At 47.6% G+C, this 15,037-nt stretch overlaps 1 pseudogene; it reads left to right on the top strand.

The window, feature by feature from the left end:
- The window catches only part of LOC123481209, an 81,633-nt pseudogene that overhangs the window by 53,314 nt on the left and 13,282 nt on the right, over positions 1-15,037 (top strand).

The following is a 15,037-nucleotide window of genomic DNA, read 5'->3' as shown; positions in this document are numbered from 1 at the left end:
ATATCGGGGGTCGATGTATAGGTATTATAACCCAGTGTACAGTATATTTCCATATCTTGACATGTTTGTCTCGCTCTGTGACCATATTGTGAGGTCATGAACAGACTCGAGACACACAAACACACCCACTCACACACACGAGATTGTAGAGCAGAATGTTTTCCTCCCAGGTAAACCTGCCAAGCTGTAATGACCACCAGACCCAGAACCAAACTCTCTCTCATCATTGTTTTGGAGCTCAAGACATCCCCATATAGGACGTGTAGGAGAGAAATATAATGCGTTTAGGGAGAAAACCAGAGCCAAGCAGCTTTGTGTGCCTAGTACCGTTCACATGCCAACCAAAATCATTTCTATATGTTTGTGTTTATGTGTTGGCAAGGGTTGAGGTGTTTGGGGAGATGAGTGTGTTTGTGTTTGTGTGTGTGTGCGTCCTTGCGTGCGTGCATGCATGCGTGTGTGTGTGTGTGTCTGCACATCCCTGTGTGTGTGTTTGTGTGTGTGTGTGTGTGTGTGTGTGTGTGTGTGTGTGTGTGTGAGCTGGGCCAGGAGGAATGCAGTCTAGCGTCGTCTTTACATGGCTGCTGTGCTGCAGGCCTGGTGCTGGCGCCGGGACCTACCCTCTGAAGAATGCCCCCTGATTGTCAACCAACCCACCAGCCAGCCAGAACCTAACGGGGAGATGACTTTCACTAAGCAATGCAGCTCAGCCTTTGAAGTGTCTGTGTGTGCATCTGTGTGTGTGTCTGTGGTTGGCGCCACGTTTGCTTTGGCTCCCAAATGCTTGCCTTCAGAGCCTTTTTGAGTCTGACAGACATACAGACACACAGACAGACAGTCTGATAGACAGTCGGATAGACAGTCAGACAGCAGACAGACAGCCGGACAGACAGTCGGACAGACAGTCGGACATACAGACAGTCATTCAGTCAGAGAGGTCCTTGTATTTTTCCCATGGTGTTTGAAGGGATTACATGGCCCCTGTGCTGTACGTCTCACTGCCCCTCCACTTCAAAGCAGCACGCTGCGCCAGGGCACTCTTTCACTGCACGCCCTTGGCACACACCCCACATCTGCCCAGAGGGACTGCCAACGGCACATACTACAGGCCAACCTGGCCCGACATACCCTGTGTGTATGTGTGTGTGAGTGAGTAGAAAGACTGTTGCTCACCTTTCCCCCAAAAAAAAATGTTTTGCTTTCCAAACCTTGTATTCTTTCTCCAAAGTAACCACCTGCATACAGTAGTCCCTCCTCATCTCTAGAAGTATGTAAAAACTGTCCTTAGATCAGCGATTTTAAAATAGCTACTGTCACTAAGCCCTCATTTACTTTCACTGGCCCCAGACCAGTTGTCAAAATCAACTCAGTACCACTTAGCTAGCCAGTCACGTCATGTTCCAAGTTCCCAAAAACTTTGTCCATTTAAGGTCCATTGGGATTTTGTCTTTGCTTCCATGACAGGAAAGCTAAAAGTGGCAGTCAGACATGAGCTAAGGGTGCCGTGAGGACAAATAGTGCTTGGTACCTCAGCCAATGGGCACCCAGCCATGTATCCAGTGAGGGCCTATGACTCCACACGACTCCAATAGAGTTCATAGAAGTACCAAATATGTCATTATACATATCACAAATTCCCAGTTGATTCATTTGGGCTGTGATGTGTTTGACACGGTGTGATTCCCGACTGAACCGAGCCATATGTTCTCAATAGTACCGTCTACTAAAACCCTCCGGAACCGGTAGCTACCAATCAAGCTAAGCTCTTGGTGAAACTACCAAAACAAAGTGACAAAGAAAATGAAAAGTACATATTTTCATGACTTGAACTGAGTTTGGATAATTTACATTAGGAGGAGGCATTTACAGACATTCCGTTGAATAACTAAAAAAACCTAGGCAGATACCAGAAGGTAGGAAAGCTGATTTGTGAATAAGCTAGATCAATATATGGACGTTCTAGTGGAAACGTTTCTCCCCACTCTTGACCTCATCCTCACCTCTCCCTCCATCCCTCCCACCTCTTCTTTTCTTCCCTCCATCCTAAGCTGTGCTCACATCCCACGCTCTCTGTCAGGGGCCTGGCCTACACACAGGCCAGACATACCACCGTAATAGAAATCAATCACACACACTTCAGACAAGGTGAGCAGCAGGACATTTGACCCATAACCCCACCAACCCTCCGGCTGGTCAATATTCAAATAAAAAACACTATCACCCCCATCCTCTGGTCTCTTCCCCGTTATCCACTAATTGTTTTTCTAAATTATATCCACCCTCCTCTCTCCTCCTCTTCGTGCATGAAGTAGGAGTTCATTTCCCAGAACTCACCAGGAGCTCCCCATGAGGCTTCACTTCCCCTCTCCCGCCACCTCTAAGCCGCAGACAGACCGTTCCTTTAGCGGCTATCGCTCTTTACTAACACTAGCCACCCCGACAGACCTGGAGAGGACCTGGACATTAGCTAATCCATATTTATTGGCATCTGGTCCTCTTCCCGGCTTGCAATTTGTGTCGGAGAGGACATATTAGCGCTAACACGCTAGCCCTGGCAACAACAGGTTCAGACTGGTGTGAGATGCTACATCATCTGAATTGACTAGCGTTAGCCTCGAGGGACCTAAGCGGGAGGGAAGGTACTGGCTAGCAGGACTAGGGGCTGGGCCCAGTCTGGCCGTATTGACAGTTTCTGTGGATGGCTGTTTAGCTTGTAGCTACCTGCGGGGGCAGAGGGGGGAACAGAGGGTGCCCGGCTCAATGAGTTTACTGACAGGAACCCCTTACACCACAGGGCCAGGGATCGATAGCCCCTGCACTGAACTACACAGCACTGTCACGACAAGAACCAAACAATGTTAGTATTACATTACACACTCACTCACAGACAGTGTAGTTACACACACATACATGTACTTACACACACTTACATACACAAAGCATGTGTGTTCATACTGGATTTATTGATATGCAAATGCTTGTGTCTCCGAACTAACAGGCACGCATGCACCACATACACAGATACGAAGCACACACACACACACACACACACAAAGACAGACACACACACACACACACACACACACACACACGTGTCACCTCTGGAGGTTGTTTTCACTCCCTTGGTCCTGGAACCCGGTCTCCAGGTGGCCCCATGTCCCTCCTGAACAAACATTGTCTACCTCTCCACTTCCTCCCGTGTCCTAGGGCCAGCCCCAGACATTGTGTGGCCGGCCGCCCACCCGTGCCGCCCCTGTGATTGGCCAGAGGGTCACAGAGTTGACATTTATTAAAGGAAGTTTTCTGGCTAGTTATGGGGAGTTGACAGTCCTCTCGTCACGTCTCTGGTCCATGTCCAGGAATCACAGGGGTGGTTAAGGTTCCTGCCTCCCAACAATAAAATAAACAATGAACTTGTTAAGGGCCTGTATGATCCTCCCAGAGCTCACTATTGAGCCAAAATGACAACTTTCCATTTTGCAGCTCTGCACTGGGATCTGTAGTTCTCCGCAAGAGACTAGAGTAGGAGGCTAAGGCAGTGGAGCTAAGGTGGACTACATGTCGTCTGCCATAAAACTACATGCAGGGTTTCTGGGAAAGCAGAACATTTGAAGTATTTCAGGTGAATCCTTGAAAACCACAGAGATTGGAACCTTTCAAAACCTGTGTATTATAGCCCCTGTCATTTCACATATTGTAGCGCGAGGGATTGAACGAGGGAATGAATGAGGAACGAACGAGGAATGGTGAAGTTAGTGGCTCTCCAGGGAGAAGAGGAGGGTTTAGTAGACCGGAGGAACAATGAAAATCAGAAAGTAGAAAGGTCCAGTGAAATGGATAGTGTTGAGACCAGATTGTGTGGATGGATGGATCAAACACACACAACACACACACACAGGTCTACGAAGGCTCCTTAATCTCCACCGCCCCACGCCTGGCGTCTGGCTTTCTAAAAAGCTTTGTTTTCCTCTTCTCTATCAGCGGTTCTGATTTGGTTCCAGTCTTTTTTTCCTCTACCTTTCAAACCGACTTCGGTTTCATTTCCTAGCTCGCCAAAACGAAAGCTTTTACCGATGGAATTTATTACATGTGTGCTTACACGATCGTAAATGGCACTTAACAACAAAATGTTGCTTGATTTTATTTTGGGGTCTTTGTGTGTTTATGAATGCTGTAGCTTTTTTTCGCTTCTTATCGTTACAGTGCAGAGAGGCTGGAGCAGATGATGATGTTTATTTTTGCAGTATCTAATCACCACTATGGAACTTATGACAGTAGACAGCCCAGAGACCTGGAACAGTGCCTTATGTGGTCCCCCCACACACACACACACACACATACAAACACAAACACACACACACACACACACACCGCCAAGTATTAGACTAACACACACAAAAAGAAAACACACATTTCCAATAAAATCCATACTAACAGATACGCATACACACACACACCCGAACACACACACACACACACACAATTCTCCCGGCGCCGCTGGCTATGGCAGCTGCTGTGCCACAGGGATAGATGTATTCTGGCACTCAGGTGGGGTAGTGTGAATCACACTGCAGCAACAGTGCCACCCACCTCTTCAAAGATGAATGGGCCAATTCAGCATGCCAAGAACAACAATCTCCAATGAGTCCATTTAAAACCAGAGCGGCTGAACCGTATAGAAATTTGAAACAGGGGGAATAATTTCCTGCACTTAAGTATACCTTTTCCTTTCCTCGTGGACATGGCTCACTTGAACAGAATCCTGTTCATATCGCATTTCATGTTAAGTAATTTCCAAAGCAAAAACACACCAACAAAAGATTTCCCCGCGTCAAACATGCGATACAATCGATCCGATCTATTGTTCCTCGTTGGATCAGTCATGTTTACAGCTTGTTACTACTCTGTCATTTCAAGTGGATTAGAGTGAACAACACAGCCATATGTGTAGCACTACTTCTTACATGCACGATCTGGTTGCCGGGTGGCCAGTGTGCTCTGGATAAGCCAGTGTACCGTGCTGTAAAGCATGGTGGAATTTGCAAAAGACGCTACAACGACTCCCAGTAACAAATGACAAAAACATGTACTTCTCTTGGGGACCCTCTATCCCTTGTCTCAGGGGCCTCTGTGTGTGAAGGCAGGACAGGGCAGGGAGGTAGGCAGGCAGGGAGGCAGGCAGTGAAATAGGGTACATTGCTGGTGGGGAACCAGGGAGGGAGGAGTGGTGGAAAGTTGAGTTAAATGGTCTTGGATCTTCCTGGCAGCATGTCAATAATGGCTCAATCAGCATTAGTAAAGAGTCCATTAGCTTATTCCTCTCCTCCTCTGCTGCATGCTAACCTAGTAGAAACACAGTAGGCAGAGAGCTCCACTAATGGTGTGTGTCTGTCTGTGTTATAGAGCACCACTACTACTGCAGGAGGATGATGGGAGACACCGAAAAGCACCGGTACAGATAGGATACATTACATTCTGTGTGTTTTTGTCTATTTTTATCAGTCAGTCTAGTGCTCAGTTATTTCCAGCTTACAATAAGCACTGTGTAGGGAATTGGTTTGTCTGTATTCAATTAGTTGAGGTTCATCACAGGTAAGAATGGAATAAGAAATCATATTTGGTGCATTTTTTACTAAATGACAAGACGTATGAGGTGATGTTTATTGGCTTTGAAGAGAATTGTATTGTAAGAGTATAATTCATTACACCTTGTTTTCTCTGTTGTAATATATGAGCAGAAACTGAATATGAGATTAGTTGATGATTAGTGAAGGTTGGAACACTTAAAGTCTCATTAGTCCATATTAGGGAGAAAACGCAACAAATATCAAGTATCAATGTTTTACTTGTCCCCAGCTCCAGCAGGGCTAATCTTCAAACAGATCCGGTTTGTACTCTCTTTCTCCAACTGCTTAAGGACAATGGCTGTTAGGAGGGTATTGTTACACTGAGGGAGAACAGACGCAACACATACATACATCAGATACAACACAAATACACTTAAGCACCGAGCAGAGCCAAGGACCAAATTGTGAGCATATGTTAATGCACCTTTCCTCCCGTGGTCCCTTACCAAAATAGTCATCAAGACAAAAGGAGATGTGTTATAAGAGGGAGAGAAAAGGAGGCCATCACACCAAAGCAGCCTCTTTCCCTCCACCCCCTGGACAGACAGGCCATTTCTCAGCCGCCTCACTGCTCCCTCCCCCTGGAGGAGGAACAGCGGCCCCACATCTGTCTCCCAGGCCCAGGACAGACCGGTGACTTGCTGGTCCAACACTTTGCGCTGATCACACTCTCATCCTCACTCCTTCTCTGGAACTATCAGGCGCTCCATCTTTCCCTCCTTTCTCTCCTCCCTCTCTTTTCTCCTCATTTATTGCTCCTCACTTCTCAGAGGAGTCCCCCAGGGTGCGTTTCTGGGTCCGCTGAGTTTCACTGTCGACCAGAGGATACGGCTGCTTAGAGAGGCTAGCTAGCCAAAACGTTATTGTGATGCCTTGTGAAAAGAGACAGCCCGAATTCAATAGATCAGTCCAAGCCCGGCCAGACGGTGCAAGATTCTTTGCTGCGGCGCTCCCAGAAAGGTTCTGATCTGAAGCCTGGGCCGCTTCCAAAACGCTTTTTTTTTTTTTTTTACTCACTGCGCCACAGAGGGCCCGAAATGGCTTCCATGTGCCAGCCCCCATCTGCACCTCTTGCTGGGCTGTGGCCATAAGACCGTCCTCATTCCCTTTGAAGGGATGCGGAGGGCAACACAAACAAAAGGGGGTGAACCAGAGGTTACCAGACATATTAGGGGCCGTTGAAGAGAGAGAGAGAGAGAGAGAGAGAGAGAGAGAGAGAGAGAGAGAGAGAGAGAGAGAGAGAGAGAGAGAGAGAGAGAGAGAGAGAGAGAGAGAGAGAGAGAGAGAGAGAGAGAGAGAGAGAGAGAGAGAGAGAGAGAGAGAGAGAGAGAGAGAGAGAGAGAGAGAGAGAGAAGAGAGAGAGAGAGAGAGAGAGAGAGAGAGAGAGAGAGAGAGAGAGAGAGAGAGAGAGAGAGAGAGAGAGAGCCCTGGGGGACAGCTCGCCCTGGGCCACCTGGATGTCAGAGGCCCTGGGGGACAGCTCGCCCTGGGCTACCTGGATGTCAGAGAGTGACTCACTCCTATCTGTCCTGGTAGAAAGGCCCTAAACCGCCCGCCTGCAACCACCACTATGAATTCACTACACTCAATTAGCGCCCTAAGCAAACAACCGACATGTCGTCATGAATTTTTACCAAAGCCGTGAGTTAAATCCAGGTTGAGAGCAACCAGACAGGACGGCAGGGCCAGGGTATCTCTGGGCTAGTTTGCTTGATCCACTGTGTCTGGTTCTCAGTGAAAAAGCAGTCGCAAACTTCTCGTCACATTCACTCACACGCAGAGAGGCAGACCCCAGTCATTCCAGCTCCTGAAGGAGTCTCTGGCACTGATCAGCATCATATTGACCACACTACAATGCCTGGGTTTAATTGAATAACGCAGGCATCAACCCGGATTCCTATCTGATCTGCCTTCCCCTCCCAACTTCTAATAAGAATTAGGAAATGTGCCGCAGCAGAAGGGCCATGTTAGACTTTTATTGAATCCCACCTGGTTTTAGACGTCAGGGTGTCTTTTTTTAAGGCTGGGATTTATATGGAAAACAGGATGATTCTCCAGGCCTGGGCTGTGGCGGATCCCTCTCCCCTCAGGGGGTCACCATGAGTCCACTCTTCTTTTTCCTTTATCTATTTATCTATCTCTCTCTCTCTCTCCCCCTCTCCCCCCTCTCTCTCTCTTTCTGTCTCTCTCTCTCATTCCCCCTCCCCTCTCTCTCTCTCCTCTCTTTCTCCTTTCTCTCTCTCGCGCTCTCTCCCATCTCTCCCCTGCCTCTCTCTCTCCCTCCCCCCTCTCTCCCCCCACCTCTCTCTCTCTCCCCCTCCCTCTCTCTCTCTGTAGTTGATCTTCTTCAATCTCCCTCTTGAAACGAGAGAGTCCTCTTGCTATCTCCGCTATCTGACATACAGAGACTGACTGTTTCTGACTGTTTCCTCTAAGACAGTGTCAGTTGCTTTTTTCCTTTGAGTTTTGTAATACAGTAGCGGTAGTAGATAATGGTGTTATGTATCATTTGAATCGGAAGTGAAAATGTGAAAATTACTATCCTTTTACCAATCCAAATATAATTATGTACGGACATGAGGAAAAATAATCTAAAGCGTTCACTATCTTTAAAGTGTGTTCTCACATACGAAACATTCAGTTTAAATGAGAACACTGGTGTTAGCTAAGCGTGATCACAAAGTGCGGTTTCCTTACAAATGTCCTCCGCCACGTCTGGGCTCCACTCCACTCCCGTGACCCATCAATACCATGCAGGAAGTGGTGCTGGTTGTTCAACTAATGACCTCCGACCTTGCCACCAGAGAGCCAATGGAGCGGAGCAGGTAGAGCCCAAACCCTCTGATGGATGGCCCAGGCACTGAGCGCTTAGAACCCCATCCCCCATGGCACCCCTCTCGCCACCACCACTACCCAAATACATTATTCATTGGGCGATAAAAAGAAAAAGAATGAGAGAAAAGGAGGGAGAGAAACAGAATGGTGGAGGAGGAAAGCCACAAGGTCTAAGACATTCTCAGATCACAACTCGTGCATGAACCTCCTTGTAGTGGCGAGCACGGATAGAGGCAGTTTTTCGGGGTTGGGGATGAGAGCAGCCGAGGACTTAATAGGGATTCCTGGTGTCTTCTAAAATGCAAAGCAAAAAGCCGATTGGTGGATCAATGTGTTCCCAGGTTCAACTCAACGCCACGGCCAGCCAGTAGTCTCCTTCACGCGACAGTGATACATACATGTGGTTGGCTGCTGTGTATCGCTCTGCCCTGGTGAATCTGCTTCACCCATAGCCAGTCACACATTGTAGCCTAAATCTATTAGGGGAACAAGATGCACATACTGTATAAAAGGCTGTATGTGTCTATTGAATGGTATTATGATAAAGCCTAGAAATAATGATAACTAATATGACATCTTTAGTTCTATCCGGTCACAGATCCTCAATTCCACACACTCCAGAACACGACTGTCGACTGTACAGCTAACAGCCCATAGGATATTAATGGTTGATATTAGCCTTGTTTGCTCATGAGGAGGGCGGGATCTCTCTCGGTTCTCTGACAAATAGACTGGGTCATTGTATATGATAGGTGATGATTAGTGAAAAGTATGTGTATGTTCTTCCCTCCTAGTCCTCTATAAGTGCAAATCCTCCCAGCCTCTCCCTTTTTTTCTCTCTGCCTTTCTTTCCCTCAGCTTGGGCTGTTAATACTTTGCAGCTAATTGTATAATTGCCTGTTTTGTTTTAATCTGATAGCGTTGCCTGCCCCAATAACAATGCTTAAGTAATTTGTTCATCTCTCCTGTCAGCCATAATTTAACCAGGCGGTTGCCGCCAGGCGCCTCTCTCTCTCGACAACCCCCCGCCACCTCCGCTACTAGCAAACATTACCGGGAACGCCGCTAGCAAGCGAATGCTGGTAAGATAAATAAACACAGCCGCCAAGCTGGCGGATTAATTCCGAGTGACACGGACACAGTGGATAAATTGGTTAACGAGAGGTAGAGGGCCCACTAGATTAAGTGTGTATCTCACCTGCCTACCGCTGCTGCTCTGCTGTAATTATTGTTTCCCATTGTCATTAACCTTACAAACGGAGGTTTAGCCGCATTTTTTTAAAGGACTCTGGGCTGCAGCATTAAGCAGACTGTCATACTTCTGAGTGGAGGGAAGGGGCGAGGGGAGGGCGGATTAATGAGGTATTGGCTGGGGGATGGATGGAGGGGTGGAGGGGTTGGGCTGGAAAATACATGGGAACGAGAGGGCCAACATTAGGCTAATTGGGAGATGAGTGCTTGTAAAAAGTGCTTCTAATGGCATATTTGTTACTCATGCTGCGGTGGCGCCACTAGGCTAATGCGCTAATGCAGAGTGGGCTGCAAGAGGTGGTTAACACTACAGGGACTTTGTGTTTGTGTGCAAATATGTACATGAGCTGTCTCGGAATTTCTATCACCCAGGCTCTGAGATATGATATGTACACAGTGTATATATACACACACACTAGCTATTGTGGTGTTAGATGTTTTTTTTCTCATCAAGCTAGAACGTTAGCATTCAATTAACAAGCGCTGCTTTGATTCACAAGTAAGCTATTTGGCTGCATATCTTTGTGTTTGAACGTGATCGAGACTCGTAGTTTAAGTCTATTTGCGAAAGTGCTAAAGAGTTGTTTTTGTATATAAAAGAAATGTAGCCCAGTCATGATACCATCAAATAGCATTGCTTTGACTTTTCATAACCTGAAATATGCAATGAAACGTGTTCTTGTTCATTGTCAAATATGTTATGTTTTATTATCTGTTTACGATTTATTTAGTCTTTTTGTTGCCCAGATCTTGTGGTCTGTACTTTGATAGTGTTCCCATAAAACACGTTATTGCAAAATATACTATTACACATACAGAGAGGGGCAGAAATGGTCGAATAATAATGAGAAGTTCCTGAACTGAAATAAGAGCACATGAGGTTTCCCTGACCAGGAACTATAGTCAAGCTTCTGTCTCATATTGTTCACTTCCAGTCTCTGCTGAGGGTTCAGTAAATGCAAGCTTTAGTTTCTCCCCTCACTCTCTCTCCATCTCTCTCTCTCCCTGTCTGTGTTTCAATCCTCTCTCCTCTATCTATCTCCCTCCTGTCTGCCTCTCCCCGCCTACCCTCTCCTCTCTCTCTCTCTCTCTCTCTCTCTCTCTCTCTCTCTCTCCTCTCTCCGTGGCCTAAGCTCCCTGTTGACTGTACTTCCAGGAGTATCTGGAGCGGAGCAGAACAGTGGACGGAGGCTGGGCCGTGTGTTTTACTAGCCCCCACTGCAGTACGGGCCCTCTCTCTCTCCCTTACAGCCGAGCACTGACCTGTATCGTGACAGCTGGCTGCCCCTGTGCTCTCTCCTCTCTCTGACCGCTTACTTCCATTACGGCCTCGGGTCATTGTGTTCAGGGTTTTGTTTAATTTAACAACAAGCAGGGATGAAAGGATGGAAGTGTAGACAATGATAAGAACATAAGCCGTACTTGGCTGGTCCGACAGTGTTCTGAAAAGCAGAAGGATAAATTGCATGGTGGGTTTGAAGTGACTAGGACCGCAAGTGGTGGCGTGACTTTGAACTGCTGGAACAGCGATGGCTGACTCTCTTCCTCAGGGGGTGGTAGTCTATTTTATTGAGTGAGGAAAATGTATTTTTGATTAATCTGCGCAGTGTAGGCCCTTTTATTGGGCATTTTTAATCAATAACCTACCTCTGACATAATTTGCTGTATTGTATTTCATTAGTGTCACGTTGTACCAAAAATACTACTACGTATATTGAATGTGTCAAAGCTATTCCATTCTGCACCAATCATTTGGCGAAGTTTGTGTTCTATGTCCCTTGTGCGTACGTGCTCATGTGCGTGTGTGTATTTGTTAGTATATATTAACGATGTAACCATTATTCTACGACTCCTCATGGACATTTCAGAGTGACTATTTCTGGAGCACTTCTACCTAATTATTCACTTTCAAATTTTACTTTTAAATGAATCCGATGGAAAACTAAATACCCCAACGGCCGCAGCCATGAAATAATAGTGCACAGGCTAGAATTTAAAGTCATACCTCCAGGCGAAAAACTCACACACACAGAATGAAAGTGTCAAATGTTTTTTAAATGTATATTTAACAACAAATACCCTCAGTTACCATTGATGTTCCATCTCCCATGTATTCATTTGGCTTGTATTTCTAAGGGCATGATGTTTAACCACTCTCATCTACCCTATCTTGTTAAACATTTATCTTGTGTTTTTCCTTTAAGGCTCTTTTTGTGCTTTGTGATGTTATTTTTTACACTTTAGACTGCAGTGCAAGGCAGGAGAGTAAAGGAGCTGGGAACAGTACTCCTAGCGTTGCCTCTAATTGTTGTAGTTGCTCTACGTCACTCCCTTTGATGTCACACTTGTCTGGCTAGCAGAGGTCCCACAGGACCATGCAGAGGAAACTGCAGTGTTCATCCCTGTCACTCTCATATAATATACACACACACACACACAACTGCCATACATATATGCACACACACACACACACACTAGTCTACAAAGTAGCACCTCTGTAGTGCACACAGCCCTGCTTTTTTTCCCCCGTGTGAACAAGCAATGTGGGACTTAAGTTTGAATAAAATGTCTAGATAATTTATTAGCACTAATGTTGAACCTCATACTAACACCTGTTAAAGTCTGTCAATCGAAGAAGTTGTTTAGTTGATAGGATGTGTCATAATCTCTGTTAGTGATTTGCTGGCTTCCAGCAGTCAGAGCACCAGTGGGTTCAGAGTGGGAGACAATGGTGGAACTGGGTCAGTATTCTGTGTATCAAAGCTCTGAGCCCGACCGCAAACCCCTTCAGTTCAGGTTCAGGCTCCTACAAAGATTCTTTTCCCCAGAATCCCTGCCACGCCTCGACGCTTTGGCAATTGAAGCGCATGTTTGTTCAAAACTCGAGGCGTTTTATTTTTCAGTGGTTAATAGCACCATCTCCAAAGGAAAGTGCTCCTCTTGGAATAATGCTTAGAGCTCTCCCATCGGAGCCATTCTGTTCTCCCAGGATGGAAACTTTGTTTCCACGCTTCCACCGGGCTCCACAAGCACAGGGTTGGGAAACACCAAGGCCGATGGCCGGACTGTCAACATTTACTTCCCTTACATTTCCTCCTCTGACTTCCCTCTGTCTCACTCACCTTTCTCTCTCCTCTCTCTCTCTCTCTCACCTCTCTCACATCTCTCTCACCCTCTTTCTCTCTCTCTCTCTCTCTCTCTCTCTCTCTCTCTCTCTCTCTCTCTCTCTCTCACCTCTCTCCTCTCTCCTCTCTCCCTCCCTCTCACCTTCCCCGCCTTCTTTTCCATAGACAGTGTAAATGCAAGCACATGCTTCCACTTGACACCGTCGCAATAATAAAGCATGCCTGCTTCATTAGTATTGAATCTGATGGAAGATATGCATCCAGCAAACCTCATTAACATAAACCACAGTAAAGACTGACTCCCAGGTCTGTTCTTAATGAACATGATGCCAGAGATCGGTGTCACCTCCAAGCCGGCCTTCAAAGACAGTTAAATAAACATGGGTGTTCTTATTTTAATGTCCAAGATGACTTAACCCCATAGACTGGATATTCCTAACCCTGTCTCTTCTTTGTGCATTAGATTCCTTAGAGATGACAGAGTAACCAAGGAAAATGGCCAAGTAGCAAGGTGCGATTGCGGGCGCCGCTAATTAATCCATTCTTTCTTTTAGCAGCCTTTTTCTCCTCGCTGTCACCACGGCAGCAAACATAGCGGAGCTGCATGCCAGGCGCTGTTCTGAGGGACTCTCAGCGAGAGTTCACATCATTCACTGGCTGTTTTTGTTAAACAGTCTCACAGCTAATAGATCAATGTCCCCAGAAATTGTTAGAATTCACATGTACCTGAAGCATTAACCCACCAGCCCCACTCAGCCCCACCAGCCCCAGCGGGCTCCATTTGTTTGCTTTTTTAGACTTTATTAAACTCTGCCTGTTCCTCTCGATGTGTGCCTACGACTGTGTTTGCATAGCTGATGAAAGGTAAAGAAGGAAGGAGAGAGAAAGGAGGAAGGGAAAGAGGGACAGGGAAAAGGAGGAGTGTTATTATCAGAGCTCTATTATCAATCTTTACTTGTCGCTTTCAGGGCCTCTGGAATTTCATGAGCCGATAACAAATCCCTTCCTTCGCCCTTCGACTTTTCAGACCGACTACAGTGATTATGCACAATCAATAATTTTTGTGTATTTTTTGTCTATTCTCTGTCTTCCCATCCAATTTCAGATGTTATGGCAAATGCTGGACCGCTGGTCTCATTATGTCTCGAAGAGGAGATCATCACCCTGCAGCAGTTCCTTCAAGCTGAGAGACCAAGTCCATCGTGGAGCTGATGGCCATCCAGGAGAAGGAGGGTCAGGCGTTCACCGTGCCCTCCTCCAAGACCGACTCGGCATCCGAACGCTCATCGAGAGCAACAGCGTGAACGCGGCCGAAGCCCAGGCTTCTCAACCACATGGAGACCAGCAGCCCGGCCCAGCATCCACCACTTTGGAGAACATCCCCAACAGCCTGGCCTTCCTGCTGCCGTTCCAGTACATCAACCCTGTGCCGGCCTCGGCCTTCCGCTCCCCAACGGCCTGGCGCTGAGCACCCCGGCCTCCGTGGCCTCCGCGACCTGGACCGTGAGGGCAGCCTGCCCAACCATACTGAGCCAGTGGAGACCAGCGAGTCCGAGGTATCACCAGCCTTTCCCGCAGCAGCGGCCAGAGCCCCAGCCGCTGGGCCGGAGCCCTGGGGGGCATGAACAACGCCATCGAGCCCAAACAGGAGCCCAACAACCGGCATCACCTATCTGCCCACTCTTCCAGCCAGCTGTCCCAGCAGCAGACGGAGCAACAACAGCAAGGCCAGCAGCAGCAAGGCCAGGGCAACCCGGGACCCCACGCCTAGGTCCAACTCCTCAATGACCAACAGCCCCACTCACCACTTTGTGAAGAGCGAGCAGTCCAAGACCATCACCTACTCTTCCTTCTCCTCCACATAACTCGATGCGCCGGCATGGGTGCCTACCCTCGCGCAAGGGCCGCGTGGTGCTGCAACTCGTGCGTCAAGACCTTCTACGACAAAGGTACGCTGAAGATCCACTACAACGCCGTGCACCTCAAGATCAAGCACCGATGCACCATCGAGGGCTGCAACATGGTGTTCAGCCTGGGCGGCGCAGCCGCAACCGCCACAGTGCCAACCCAAACCCACGCCTGCACATGCCCATGCTGAGGAACAACCGCGATAAGGACCTCATCCGTGGGTCAGGCCCCGCACGCCCGTCATCTCCAGCACCAAGAGCGGTTTCACCACCAGCCCCGGACGCCCTGGGC

This window comes from Coregonus clupeaformis, unplaced genomic scaffold (assembly GCF_020615455.1).
Source record: "Coregonus clupeaformis isolate EN_2021a unplaced genomic scaffold, ASM2061545v1 scaf0034, whole genome shotgun sequence".
Classification (NCBI taxonomy): Eukaryota; Metazoa; Chordata; class Actinopteri; order Salmoniformes; family Salmonidae; genus Coregonus; species Coregonus clupeaformis.
This window is presented reverse-complemented; position numbering and strand designations above follow the sequence as displayed.